This window comes from Dromaius novaehollandiae, chromosome 7 (genome assembly GCF_036370855.1).
Source record: "Dromaius novaehollandiae isolate bDroNov1 chromosome 7, bDroNov1.hap1, whole genome shotgun sequence".
Lineage (NCBI taxonomy): Eukaryota > Metazoa > Chordata > Aves > Casuariiformes > Dromaiidae > Dromaius > Dromaius novaehollandiae.
Window position 1 is genome coordinate 44795959 of NC_088104.1, and position 13493 is coordinate 44809451.

The 13493-nt window shown below is 41.1% G+C and overlaps 1 protein-coding gene across 12 annotated transcripts in view; it reads left to right on the forward strand.

The window, feature by feature from the left end:
- Positions 1-13493, forward strand: part of ADARB1 (adenosine deaminase RNA specific B1) — a 122017-nt gene that overhangs the window by 53674 nt on the left and 54850 nt on the right. For 2 of the 12 annotated variants that reach the window (XM_064515443.1, XM_064515442.1), the window contains exon 3: positions 8711-8820. The exons of 9 other annotated variants lie outside the window; for them this stretch is intronic. The gene's annotated coding sequence lies outside the window, so the exon portion shown is untranslated. Of the gene's footprint in view, positions 1-8710; positions 8821-9473; positions 9497-13493 lie in introns of those variants that run through there. One more of the 12 variants, XM_064515444.1, reaches the window with a different exon arrangement.

Genomic DNA, 13493 nt, shown 5'->3' on the forward strand with positions numbered 1-13493 from the left:
ACGTCGCGGAAGAGAACGCAGAAGCTGCTGAAGTTTTCCACTCAGTCATGCTGTTGAGCTCCAGTTCTCACCTGGATTAGTTTGTCTTTGTGGTTTTGATCTAGGACACCTCAGCTGCTTGGTGTCTCTGTATTCCTAATTTAGCGATGCTGATGAGGTGGAAGTATTCAAGATGAGTAATCATGTAACAGAATTCCCTCCTGCGAATTGCTTGTTCTTTGGAGTAAAGGCAGTCCTGTTTCCCTTTGGTGCCTTTGTGGGTACCACTTCTGTGAAATACAGAGATTTGCAGGATTAACTGTTCCCAAGATATACATTAAAACTGAACTCTGCATTTTTGTTCTAGTTTGTAGCCTCTGCCCTCTTTTGTTCAGCATTTAACCTGCTTTGCAGACTATTTGCAATATATTTACTGAGTGATTCATGAATATTTAATCTTATGCATATTAAAGGCTATACATTTTTATATCTTAGAACTATATTGTTAATATGCCATCTGCAAATGAATGGAGTAGGTCACTAAGTTTCTCTCTCAAGTGCACTCTGTACTTTCCTTACTCCATGTTCAGATCTTAGAGAATCTATTATCTATTGAAACCTGTCATCCTTCACTGATTTGGCTAAAATTATCTCAGATCTTCTTCTTGAATCTGATATCCTGGAGTCACTTTGTTGTTTTGAGGAGCAGTGGTCAACTGAGTAGGTGCTACTTTGGAGAGGAGAGCTTAAAGCTTAAACAGTCCTGCAGCAGTGAGCTGGAGAAGTATTTTTCCAGTCTTTATTCTATGTCCTGTAAACCAAATATTTGACAGGTTAAGGCAGGTAAATTAATTCTTAGGCAAAATCACTTTTGAATTTTCAATAACAAATGTGGCAATCGTACCCTGGGAGGGAAACAGAAATCTGATATCCCTTTCATTTAAAATTTTTAAGGCTGATATGATTGTTCTTGTTATCCAGGCTTAAAAAAAGGCAAAACCCAAACTCTTCATTGATCTTTTCACTTAATCAACTGTTGACGTATAATTGCTTGTTTCAAACAATTCTCTGGTGTCAAAAATAATGCTGATTATTTCTGATCTCACAAAAAAGTTAAGAATGCTTACGCACATTTTCATAATTTCAGGTAGTTTCTAATGTCTGCCGTAATTGGAAGTTGGCTTGTTGCTTTGAGTGTCTGCCTGCAGTAACTGGCAGCAAGCTTTGTTCGGTTGTTTGTAGGGCAGTAGATTTTTTTGGTTGGGGGGACGCTTTGCCAAAGCGTTTGAAAGTTACTCTTAGAATTGCATGAAAAAATTCTGAGCTTTAGCCCAGCTGAAGTTTTAACAGCTAAGGGAAATTTAAAAGTTTATTCGGATCAAACTTGTCAGGGACATTCTGTCCTTGCAGTACCACTAACTCAGAGGGGCTTTCTGAATCTAACAGGGATTTTCGTTAGACAGTATAAGATTTTAGCTACTTGAAAGACATTACTGTTGTTATGCTATAGAATGAATATAGGATGAGTGAATTAAGTAAGTCTCACCTTGGCTTTCTTCACGACAGAATTTAATTTTAAATTCTATTTCTCAAGTAGCGGTTGTTGATGATGCATTATTTTTATGGTCGCTTCAACTTCCATATGTCCAAATTTTTCTTGTTTGAATGTATGTAGAGGTGAGGCTGAGAGAGGTGTGCAGCTAAGCAAGCTGTATCACTGATACAGCAACAGGAGTGCTGGAAAAGTGTGGCATGAAGGGAGCTGGCTGATCTCCAGCTCAAAACGGTGAGGATAAGAGTAAAAATAGGCAGTAGAAAAGAGAATAGGGTGCTTGAGTAGACTAAGAAAATGCGTGGGCTTCAGGGGTGGAGGTGTGGGTTGAGTTCTCAATCTACGTTTGTGTTTTTAAACTTCAGTTTAGGAAAGTGGGTCTTTTTTTGTTGTTGTTCTTTTTTTGTTTTTTTAACGAAATATGCTGTTTGCTCAAAGGAGCAAATGAATTCCCATTCTCCTGAGGAATGTTTTCTCCTTTCTCTCTCTCTGTGTCAATGGTGTGTTTCCCTCAAGGCTGTGTAGACTGTAGCTACCTCTCCCTCCTTGTCCTTTCCCCGTCATGTACAGCTTAATGTGAACTGAAATGTCAAAGTTTGCCCAAAACCATTAGTTGCTGAGGAGGAGAACCTCTACATGCGGGTGTAAATTAGGTGTGATCAGGTGGGAAAATGCCGTGCTGAAGCACAGCTTGTGCTCTGTGCTGACCCTGGAAGTTGTGCACTTCACTGAGGTTTTCTTGATTTCTGCCTTAATCTTGCAAGGATCATATAGACCTATGGGAATATCGCATTCCAGGGCACGATGTCAGACTACAACTGCTTTTAAATGAGACTGTTTCTCGTTTTGGCTGGTTTGGGAAGCTGATCTTAGATGGTGATGGGACTGATGTCCTCCTGGACTTCTTGAACAGTGGTGAACATGTGATAGTGCGTCCATGTATTGGCTGCTTGTTCCAGCACAGTTCCTTTTTTAAATTGTGCAAACTGAGCACGAATAGTCCTTTCAGTATTTCTTCAACCTCAGTGAAACAGTGCCCATTAACATAGAAGCCTAAGCCGGGTTTTAACTCCTGAGGAAAATGAGGAAATTTGCACCGCTTAGAACTACCATCTTAGACTACTTAGGTCTCCGATTTGGAGAAGCACCAATGGAAGGAACAGGAAGGGGAGGAGTAGGCCACCTTGTTAGCAGGTCAGCTTAATCCCTGTGATGAGCTCGAATATTGCTTTTGTTTAGTGATATTCTGCTAATTTAAGATGCCAGGGGCAATGTATTTTCCAAAAATGCTAGTCTGCCTAGTTGTCAAAATACAATTTTCCATGCAAGTCATCTACCAAAGCTTATTCAGTTTTGATCATTTGTCCTTCAAAGAGCCAAAACCTAATGTACTGAGAAATGAAGGTCTGTGAGGGCGGGTGGGAGTGACTGATCAGGGAAGAAATGTGTGGAGCCTGTGGTTAGGTTATCAGTTCATGGTGCAGTTCGGGGGACCCCATCTCCTGCTGGAGAATGATTTCTGTCCTGTAAGGTTTTAGCTATAAACAGGATTAAAGGATAGCTCCAACCCTTAAGCTGTGCTGTTGATCCATAGGAGCCACATTTACTTTTCAGCTGATTACTTAAACTGGGAAACATGATAATATCTCATTGCAAAATGTGGTGTTTTTCCTGTTTACAAAAAGGCTAGAAAATGCCACAGTTACTGTTGACTTTGGAAAACCTATTAGCAAAACTTGGCATCCACACCCCCCTATGAATAATGTAGGATTAAAACATTACTATTTGGGATTTGCATATTTCTGTATACCTGTTATACACAAATATATTTTGTACGTTTCTAGGCATTACATGAAATGCTTAACTAAGAGCATGAGAAATGAGAAACAATTGTAGAGCACGTTGAAGGAATCTTAATTTGCTGCATGCAGCTAGGATATATAGTGTGTTCCTCTTTTATAAGCCTCACGTTTCTATGAAACGTAAAAGGCTGGTGCCAGGCCAAAGAGTTTCCCTCCTTTTCTGTTTATTTTGAAAGCAAATTTGCCTTTCCACCTCTGGTAGTGATGAAAGACGGCATGTGAGGATGTCTTTGGTGTTGTCATCTGAGGAAAACTCTCCTTCCTTGCCCGCTTTCACTTTCAAAAATGTATCGAAGGGTTAATTGTCACATGTGCCTCTTGCGGATGGTAGGACTCAGCTGCAGTGTTTATCGTACCGTGCCGCTAATCCTGCAGTTTGGTGAATGGACCTTGAATAGGTGAAGAGAGTGTATAGTGGGGGTGTAACACAGGGTTAACTTCTTGCTGCTGTGACCTGCTTGAATAAAGCACGGTATCTATATGCTGAGTTATTAAGAGAGGCAGAGTGAGATTTAGCGTGCTGGTGACCTGACCTGGCCGTGGACCGTGGCTCTCAGGCTGATGGCTTCTCTCCTGGCTGCGACTTTCAGCATGGGGACTTTCTTCAGCATCGTCAGGCGTCGCTATAAAAGGAGGCGTAAGAGACGTTCTGAGAGGAAAGGTAGAATTTTTTTTTAATTGCTGTACTGTGAAAACAAAGTACTGATTGAGGTTTCATAAATGCATCAATGTAAAGATTTTCAGGGGAGGTTTGAGCCTTAAATACTAAATGTGACTTCAATGTTTTCTGTTTGGATTTGTAAAATAGAAGGAACATTTTGAACTGAGTCTTTCGGAAAATCTATGAAACTTCTCCAAGCTGCAGCTTTGTTTTTTACTGTCATCTTTACAATAATATTTGTTTCATCTGTCAGGTTATGTTTTTTATGTGACGTTTGACAGCTGTATATGCTGTTATTCGTTACCATATAACACTAGATAGTCACTAAGCATACAGAACTTTCCATATAACTCGTATCTAGTTTTTCTTCAAAGGTAAGTATCTACCAAGATAGATATTAAAAGGGTCCTTTACAACTTCTTTTCATGTAGTGAAAATACAGAATATTCAAGCACACGAAACATGAATTATATCTGTGTGTACTCATGTAGCGTAGGCTCATTCTATCAGACATTTAAATTAAAAATCTTTCAAGTAGCCACTCAGGGAAACAAAACCAAATACTGCTGAGTTGGCTGGGCTGGCTGATACATTTAGAAGTACTTCTAGTGTTTTTGTGCCTTTGGAAATACTCCATGGGGAATAGAGACTTCAGGAAAATAAAAGGTTTAAAAATGTAAACTTAGCGTACTTTTTTATGACTCTATTTAAATTAGCATACAGCATACTTTTAGATGTGATTTTTTTCTGTGTTTGCCATGGCTGGTGTGTAATGCATTTAGAAGAGGAAGGTTTGTTTTGTTTTGTTTTGTTTTTCCCAAATACTGCTTGTTACAGGATATGTTGCTATACAGAATCACTTAGCTATGGTAATTGTATTTAGTTAACAGCTGAATTTTGATTTGTCACACCATGTTAAAAACAAAAATCCCCTTGGCTACACCATTAGAGTGAAAGCCTGTATTTATTTTAACAGCATACCTGAGAGAAAATAGTTTTCTTTTTCCAAGGATCACTCTTTTTCGACAGTCCATTTTCCCAAGAGAGGTTCTGTATAGGCACTGACTGTCTGGACCCAAATCAGTTAAGTAACTGAGTAATTAATATTTACATCAGTTGTTCTCTATTGCTGTTCTTTTCAAAGCTTGGTAATCTCTGAGCAACAATTAACCTTTTTCCATTATTCTTATCTTGTATTCCAAAATTAAAGTTTTTCAAGTGCTCTCAAAGGCTGTTACTCCAGTTGTCACTTATTTTAGGACAGGTTATTAGGAATAAAACTGAGGGTTTTGATTGTATCTGCTGTTTGATGTGAATGCAGAGTTTCAGCAGAATCTTTTATGGAATTTGTCATTGGTCAGATGTTACTAAAAATTACTGAATGTTCATTCTCAAGCAAAGCAAAGATTTTATACATGCAGGATCTGAGAGATTTTTGAGCATCTGTAGCTAAATAGATTATTTATGGGCAATGAGTAAGTTTATCTATTATTGCAGTTTTACTGCTTTATAAAATCTGCTGTAATACAAGTTTGGAAGGTCAAAGAAGTCAGAAACACTGTTCCTTCTTCAAAGTGAAATCCTAACTGAGTTATTAATGATTTCAGGACTGATCACGCATGCCTTGGCAGGAGAGGAAGCTGTTTTCTGTAGTGAGGAGCTTGGGCTCAGATTCCTTTTTCTGAAAACACTAATCCCGATTTCTCAAAGCATGTGATAGCGCTGTTCTCGGTGGGACCTGTTCTCTATGGAAGGCTGTTTTAAAATCTTTCTTTATTGCCCAATCCTATACCTCTGGAAGCCAGCTGAAAAAATTTCCATGGAGTTCACTGGGAACAAAATAGGAAGATTAGTCTCCTAATTAAATGTGCACGAAAAATGCTGAGACATTAATTCTTTCCACTCTAGCTAAATATTGTTTTTTCTAGGAAAAATAAATGTTATTTGAACTTCTTTAATAAGTACATTTTGTAGAATCCTTAATAATTTTGTGATAGGAAGTTGCTATGCAGGAGAATACTGAAATTTTCTAAGCTTGTATTTGAATAGCTGCAACAAATTCTGCAATGCATTTTTCAATTGTAATGGCTTGTGGCCATGATCTAGCTCTCATTCTGTTTTCTGATTTATCTGATTATTATTACTTTTTCTGAGAGTGGCTTAATCTGAGAATTCAGTTGAGATGGTTTTCTCCCCTCCTCCTTTTTTTCCCTTGTTACAGACTTGTAGGTAGCGCAGCCCTCCCTTTTCCCTAAAGTGTCCGTGTAGTAAGTCCTTGGCACACTCCCGTTGCTGTGCACCCACAGCTGAGGGCCCTGCAGTCCTTGTTTGGTTGTGCCGAGGGTGCTGGTCTGGCCCGCTCCGTGGCAGGCAAGCTTCTCGTTAGTCCTGCAAAGCAAAGGAGCCCCAGCACGACGAGCTTCTTGGAAGTACCATTGCATGGAAATCCTTTCGGAGGACCCTCTGGATGTCATGAGTGTTCCCAGGCAGTGGCGACAGGAGGTGTCAGGTAGCTCTATGGGAGCCGTGCGTGCAGGATAGGCAGGGGCTGTGTTCAGAGCTAGCATGATGGGTGCTGGATCAGTGTGTCCTCTCTGTACAGGCACGGAGGTACCTGCCGTGGCTGTAACCACCAATTGCAGTGACGCCTGCAGAAGGCATGGTAGTGTGTGAGAACACTAAGTTTGGGATTGCCTCTATTAAAGGACAACAGATTCACCCTTCTAGGAGTGGGGTATATATGTCACTATACATTTCTCCTAGAGCCACCAAAACCTCTACTTCTCGGCCTTCAAGCAGAGCTTCTGAAACAGTGGTACTACAGAAGCTGTCTTGGCATCGTCTGTGGCCATGATCTCTGAAGAAGCAGGAAGAAGCAGTGAGTTCATTGGCTTTAACCCTTTACTGTCCCTCATATGCCCTCAAGTTAGCACTCTGAGCAAAAATCAGATCTGAAATATGTGCATATGCTCTAGCTGGAGACCACCCTTGGTTGAACCTCCCTGCAGCCACGTACACTTCCCAGGGGCTTCTGCCAGTGTAACTTCATGTCCATGGAGCTCTGAGACAGAGGAGGGGAGAACATCTGTTCATACCTAACTTCTGAAAAAGTCACCAAGGCCAAAGGTAATGGGAAAATTTAGCCAAGTTACCTAGCAAACCCTCAAGAGACTTGTGTCTGTCAAACACAACAGTACAAAACCTTACCCTAATAAATATCTAAGCTATAAGCAACGTCTGAATAACAGCACAGATGAAGGTGGCTGTGCCAGCTGTTTGGCTTAGGCTGCAGAGTTAGCTCGCGTTTTTGTACCTGCTCTTGTGAGTTCAGGCAACAGCAAATGTGAGCTTTGAAAAAATATCTGCCTGTGGTTTCTTGGCACAGAGGTGACATCTCATCTAGGCTCTGAAAGATGAACGTAGTTGAGCATCAGGCGTCTGAAGGTGATAATTGAAAAGGAAGGTTCATCTATATTTCTCTTATTCAGACTTAGGCCTGCTGTTTGAATCAGCTCTCTGTCTCTCCTGAAATCTCTGTGGTTTGGCTGGGAAAAGTAGCAATTGCAGTTGACTGGTCAAAAATGAGAATTTCACAGGCCCCTGGTCAAGCTTGTAAGCTTCATTCAGTTGTAAGTATGTGGTGGTGTATTGTTGTTGGGTTTTTTCTTTAATTGATGTGAAGCTACCTGTAGACTATAGAAACAGATAGCATAGGAATACCTTGACTTGTAAAGACTTCCACATTTTATTATTTTCAGAGTGTTTTACTTTACTGTTTTATACACATTGAAGCAAATGATTTTAAAAGGATTTTTACGCAATTTTTACAAAATTGGGCTCTTTTTGTGCTATTTGGAAAGCAAACTTAAGCTTTTACAGAGCAAGTTTAAGTAGCCCGTTCTCAAACATTTTACTAGGATTTTTAATCTCTTTAGGGGAGAAAGGCTTATGTGATTTGTGCTGTCCTTTCCCATCTCTCTACCCATCTGTTCTAGTGAAGGTGGTGATCAGACAGAAGGGAGACTTCCAAACTGGTGCTGCTGTTGTGCAAGGGTGGCCCACTTGGTTACTAAAATCTGGTGAGCCAGCTGCTGCCAAACAGCTGTGCTCTCAGAGCACCTGGGTTAAACACAGGGTGTGATCTTTCCTGCCTGGTAGCAAGGGTCCTGATGAGTGTACTGTGATTGTGTATCAGAGTGCATCAGATAAATGTCTCAGGCTCTCAGAAGAGGTGTCTCCTTTCTGAAGTCTCTAGCTGCCTAGCTGAGACTGGAGAAATCTCACGCTTCAGTCTTTCTGGCTCTTCATTTGTGCAGCACTCCAACAGAAAGCACAAAAGGCTTCTGGTTGTCCTGTCCTCCTTTTCTCCCACTGTGCATGTGGGCATGCACATGTTATTTGAAAACTGTCATCTCCAATCTCTAGGCATTTTCTTTGACTGTCTCTGGAAAATTGCTCCGTTCCCTTCCTGATTCTTTCACTCATCCCTTTTCCCTAGGTTATTTTGTTGTCTGTTTGTTATTGCTGTAATACTTAGCATCAGTTCAGGACTCTGGAGTCACCTACCTCCCTCTCTGAGTGGATTTTGCCTCCTTGACAGGTTTTCCATGGTGTCCAAATGCTCTTCATCTCATGAGTCATTTTGTATTACTGTAGTGCCTGAGAGCCCGGCAGTGACAAGAGCCCTTGCGTGAGGTGCTGTAGAGTCAAAGAGCAAAGATAAAGGTCCTCGCTCTGGAGAGATGAGAACTTTGTGCCAAATTCAGGTAAGCAGCAGCTAGGGAAGCACAGGGAGGCTGTGATGTGTCCTGAGTCCCCTGCCCATCTGCATCGTGGACAGCAGAATTGGTGCTCCTGCCTATACTGAAAGTAACTGTAAGGGTGTGTGATACTGCAAGAAAGGGGGGGGGGGGAAATCAAAAAATCCCAAACCTACCAACATTAAAGAGTAGTCAGATTTGTGATTTCTTGTGTACTCATCTGCTGCAAAAAGGCTGATGCTTCTTTCAGTATTAAGCAGTGGAGATGGCACTGCCATCCCATTTAACACAGCAGGTTTTTTTCAGTATATGGGTGTAACCCAGAGACTGTTAAGACAGAAATAAAAAAACCTGATCAGTTCCCATTTGTATGTTCAAAAGGTTTTTCTGATTCCTCAACTTTATTTAAATTAAGGCTCTCAATTTCTGGGTGTTTGAAATAATAATTTGGTTTACTCTGCTCAGTAAAACATGCTTGTTTATGGCAACTTCAGTTATCTGTTTTTTTCCCCCAAATTGCACTGGGATGGAAGCTTTCATGAAATGGGGACTCTGCTGGCCAGCATGAAATGGAGCAGCCAAGACTGTGGGAAGCTTGCAGCTGAAATAAAGCATGATCAGGAGCTCTGCATCGGCCCATGGGCTATCAGGAGTATTTTAACTCAGGCCTACAAAATCTGAGGTATCTAAAGAGCCTGCAGTATTTCAGTGGTCCTCTGAATGCTGAAGCTGCTTGTGTTGTGGAGCTGTTTTGTGTTCTGTCAGAAAAAGTGCCGACATCGTAGGGGATGAAGCCTGTTAGTTTTAGTGGTACAGGAGGAAACATAAATGGTATGTTAAACACGATAGTGCAAGGTTGACAATGAGACGTGGGCTCACAGAGCAGCTGCAACAGTTTCTAAAGACCTGTGGGCACTGCAGCAAAAAAGACCTCTAGGGTAGGATTTGAGAGAATAATATTACAGCTTTCTGGAGACTTACGGGGAACTCATTCCTGCCTTTGTCCTGCTGAAGAAGAAAGTTTAATAGTGCTCACACTGAGGCAATCAGTGTTGATGTGTTTGTGGAATGAAGTTCGGGTAGGTATCTCATTACTACATGCAAGATGGTGATAGAGCTGGGCTTGTCATGAAGAACCCTAAAAGTCAGGTGTTGCAGTTCTGTGTGAAGTGAAACAGGTGGAGTAAAGGAGACCAAAATTGCTGTAGAGAATTGTAGAGAAAGTGTGTATGGATGTGAGTATGCATTTATACCTAGGTTTGAAGCGATGGTCTTAAAGACTCTTTGTATATGTACAAAGGGTAAGATGGGATTTGTTAAGGGCCAGTGGGGAGATGCTGTAGTACACGAGGAGTATGATGACGAGGGTAAGGATGAGAGATTATCGCTGTGAAGCCTACAATTTAGCTAAACCTAAAGGTTGAGGAAATTCTGTAATTTGGTTTCAAGTGCCCCTAGGAGTCTCAGGAGTAGTAGGTGTGAATGTAGTGTTTTAGCTCTGTGCGCCTTGCATTTCCAAACTGCAGGTGACATAGTCCTTGGAGAATTTTACTGTCTGTCTTGTGCATCATGCTTACATGCGTGATGAAGATCTGCTTTAGTTTGTGCTGTCTAGCTAGTGGGAGATCTAAGCGGCTTCATATCGCTCAGAAATGTGTTTTGTGTGTTTTGGCACTATGTCTCCTCTCCTCGTTTATGGAGATTAATCACTTAAATTAGTATCTTCTCCAGACTGGATTGGAGAGTGAAATGGAAATTGTCTTGCAGGAGCGAAGAGGCATTTTCAGGCCACAAACTTGAGTGGTCGTAAACATTTTACATTGCTGATAGGAAATTTAGTATAATTACAGGCTCTCAACACCCATACGTGGGATGTTTTATTATTGAAACAGCAAGTGAAATAGTGACAACCACATGACGTATTTTTCTTTCTCATGTAACTTTTAAAGGCATAGTATTAATTAGCCTAATGATTGCTAAGTAAGCATTTTTCATTGTTATGAAGCAGGCATTTGGTTATATTAAATCACCTTTTCTTTTTTTTTTTTTTTTTTTGTATCAACCTTACCAACTGACCATATTGATTTATATGGGCCCCTCCTCTCAGTAAGCATTGAATCTATTGTCTGATTTCCACCAATGTTGACACTGAAGAGAGTATGAAGTTGCTAAATATTTAATTAAAGTTGACAGCTAGATGGAAGAGAGAGACATAGATGTGTGTCTGCAATGAGAGGCTGTAATAACAGCAAAACAACATACTTGAGCAAATACTTCACTATAAATTGGGTATTGAGCAATGCATAAACAGAAAATCCCTGAGGCTGCGGTGAGTCCAGATGTGTTGTTTAACATCATAGCGTTCACGCTGGAAAGAGGTGTTATGGAAGTCCTGCTGCAGGGAGAACTTCAGCTGAGGCTGATGAGGCACGAGGCAGTCCTGCGAAGGGGAAGCTGCTGAGATGCGAGGCAGTCATACCAGGAGGGCTGGAGCCGGAGGCAGCCAGGTTTCCTGAGTTCAGCTGCTCACAGAGCTGCTTGTTTGATCAGTGTCTTACCATAACATGCTTTGCCACGGTCTCCACCTAAGCCACCTCTTTCTTCTGATGACCTTTGTAATGTGCCCAGTTATCAGTTGTGCCAACCCATACAGTAGCATAAAACCAAGTTGTATCTCTTAGGCTACGTGCCTTCTAGTGTTCCCCGTTTTTTGGAGGCACAGATAACCTCTGCTTCCTGACCGTTTTTCCCTGTCCCTTCCAGTTGCAACCTCGGTCCGTGGTTTCACCATGTGTTGTCTTTCCTGGAGGTATGATCTTAAGATATCACCAGTGTCTCTCCTCTTCCTTCCCCAGGCACCATTTGTTGTAGTGCTGCACAACTCTCTGTTAGTTTTACTGGTGCCACCAGTTGTGTATCTATGCTGGGAGTCAGCTCCTGGGTCTGATCTGGCAAAAGCATTTCTTAGTCCCCTGCACAGCATGGGGATATGTCACAGAGATGAAGAGATGACATGCCCTGGTGAAGGAGTGATAAGACCGGTGTCTTAATCCCTGTTGAAAAAAGCATATGTGACAACAGCCTCAGTCTGAATTGGTTGTCGCTTGTGCTGCTGAGTCCTGAATATCCTGAACACCTACCCTGAAAGTGTGTCTGTGTAATTGTTAATTTCTAGGAAGATATGTACTTTGTAGGTAAAATTTCCATAGATCATTAGAAATGATGCCTCAGGACTTCAGCATCTGGGTTCATCCAGATACTAAAATCCTTGCAACTTTTGAAAATATGGAATGTCAAATATTTTACTGAAGGGGAGAAAAGGACAAGGTTCTTAATGACCTCAGAATACATGTTGCAGCACTGGGAATGAGAAAGCTCCAGGAGCTTTAGAGCCCTGTTTTCTCTTTCTGCATTAAAAGTCAACTAAGTAAAAGGCTGAAACTGATGGGAAACAATTGTATTGTTGGCAATAACAATAGAGTGCTAAAGTTTGCCTTGTGATTTCTTCATAATAGTTTTGGCGGACCAGATCAAAGATGCCCTTAACAATAGTAGGTGTTGAATCTTAATTTAATCTGACTGTCAGCAAAAGCAGTCAAAGTCATGTTGACATATTAGCACTTTTGATAGTTATTAAAAGGAAATTTGAAATGTAATAGAATAATTAATTATGTTAAAGAATAACATGGGATTGCTATGGATTGATCTCTGTAGGAGAAGCATTACTAAGATTGTATTTTTGACTGTTTAGTGAGGGTAATGACAGCAACGGTGGTGCGCTAAGGGAGATCAGAGGAGTGGCGTGGTAGGAAACCTGGTAGTGATGGCGGACTCGTGTCCCTCCCACATAAACTGGATGAATGTTACATCAGGACATAACATCAAGACTGGATTTAGAGGCTGCTTTATGATGGAGCAGCTAATGAAGAAGCGGGCAAGAGGGGAAGCAGTTCTCAGCTTGCTCCTGAGCAGTTCAAAGAGCCAACTGCAATATGTAATGATCAGAGCTGTTGTGCGACAGAGCTCGTAATATAGCTTGAAGCACATCCTTGCAGGGGTGACAAAAGCCCTCCCCAAATCGACTGCAGTAGTGTCTGATTTCAAAGAAAAGAACTAAGGAGAAATGGGGAGACTTGCTAAGGGGGTGCTAGGAGAGTAGGATCTCTGCAGGTGATGTGTAGACTATTTCAGTTTGTGATTTTGGAGATGAGATGAATGCATACTGCTTGTTCAAAAGGCCTTGAGAGAGGGCCAGAGGACCACAGCACGATTAAATAGCAGAATAAGGGGCAGCAACTGGAATTAGATGGTCTCCTTCAAAAAGCTGAAGCTGTTGCCAGATGATGAAAGTGTTGCTCGTGTTAGGTAATAAAGCTTGGAACATATTTTATATGTTAATATTTGGTCCAAAAAGCAATGGGAAAATTCAGGAGGAACCTTCCTCTCCGTCTTTGGCATCCATTTTTTTATTCTCCATTTTTATTAGTGGGAAAACACCTAGAGAGGCAGAGCGATTTGCCAGCAACATGCATGTCTGTGATGGGGTGAAGAATTTAGTTTAAATTTGTCTAGAAATTCGTGTTCTTAGAGAAATATCTTTGAAAGTGAGGCCTTTAAAATTTACAGAGAATGGCTCGATTATCACAGAACTATTTTGCATTTGCACGATACAATTCTAT